Genomic DNA, 1,457 nt, shown 5'->3' with positions numbered 1-1,457 from the left:
TGCGTTTCTGTCCGGCTGCACTCTTTCGTTATAACCCACAACCGTGAAATCTGTGCGCTTCCCAGCATTTATTGCTTCTCTCAATACCGAGAATGGGCAAAATATTTCTAAAACATAAAAAGGAAATGCTGCCGGTTTAAAGGTCCCCCTGGCGGAAGATATACTATAAACTGTTCGTGTCCACACCAACAGCTAATCCAATCCTTTGCGCGCCGCATTCAAAACATACTCCCCCAGCAATTCATAAAATAATGCCCTTTCATAACTCTCATGCCCCTTCTGAATTGCACCCAACAGCATGGTCTTCAATTGGCACTTCAGTAATTCTTGCTCCTATCAAAGTGCCAAGGACGAGTATGCTCGTCCTTTTTGCATAGACTTGCATAATAGCCTGGCACTTAAGGCCCTGCCAAAAGTAAACTACGCTTCTCCTAATGCAAAATTAATCCACACTCGCTATCTTTATAAACAACTGCCGGACCTGCTTCTTTGTCAGCTGTAAAAGCTCCCCCAGCCATAGAGGTTATGTCACTCGCCACCATTTTCCTTGCACCAAAGTGCCACAAATTAAAATTGTGATCTGTTACTATACCCGTTCGTTACCAAACCAATTTGAGCACATATAGCGCAAACATGCCCTGACAGACAGTGCAATGCGTGTTATAATACCCAGCTATGCCTAAGCACCCAGTACCCTGGAAAATCTGTATGTCCAGATAATTTACCCTTCACGCTCTCTCGAGTGCAACTATACATACAACGTGCGTGGGAGCACTACACCATCAACAGACCACGACACAAGCAAGCAGTAAAGAAAAGTACTACTGGAATCTGACAGAGCAAGCACAAACAAGGCTGTGACAATGGAAAAAGACAGCGGCGCAGAAGTGTGCATAGAAGAGTAGTCAGCACCACAAACCCAACAAAATTAGGGCCGCCCACGGATAGAGCCCCCTCTCTGCTGACAAACGTTTATAGGCGTGTTACATTGTCAAATATAAACGCCCCTCATAGCCAGTAACATAATAACAGTAGGAACCGAACTAGGATTGTCCCTAGCGTGGGGCTCTTGCTATTAAGGACAAGAGTGCATGCTTTTACCATGTAACCCGTATATTTACTTTCCCTTTCCTCGATACATAAACGTTTTCCTCTCAGAAACATATTTTCAGATTGCGTTGAGGTCCCTCAAAAGAGAACACACATTTGCAGTAACATTGTCTTATTCGGTCATCTTTGGATGAGATGTCTTTGTGCAAATAGAACAAAGGATACATTCCTCGCAACCTCTACCTGCTTTATCCAGCCAACAAGGGCACGAAAGCCCTAATACACACACTCCAGTGTGTGTACCGGTCAGCAAGAGGAACTGTAGCCACTCCATCCGCCGTACCAACAGGCAAATCCAGAACATCACGCACACTCTATGGAAAGAGCACATGGTGCTCCAACCGGTC

This window comes from Ambystoma mexicanum, chromosome 9 (assembly GCF_040938575.1).
Source record: "Ambystoma mexicanum isolate Mex_15411 chromosome 9, UKY_AmexF1_1, whole genome shotgun sequence".
Lineage (NCBI taxonomy): Eukaryota > Metazoa > Chordata > Amphibia > Caudata > Ambystomatidae > Ambystoma > Ambystoma mexicanum.
Note: the sequence above shows the minus strand (reverse complement) of the source record.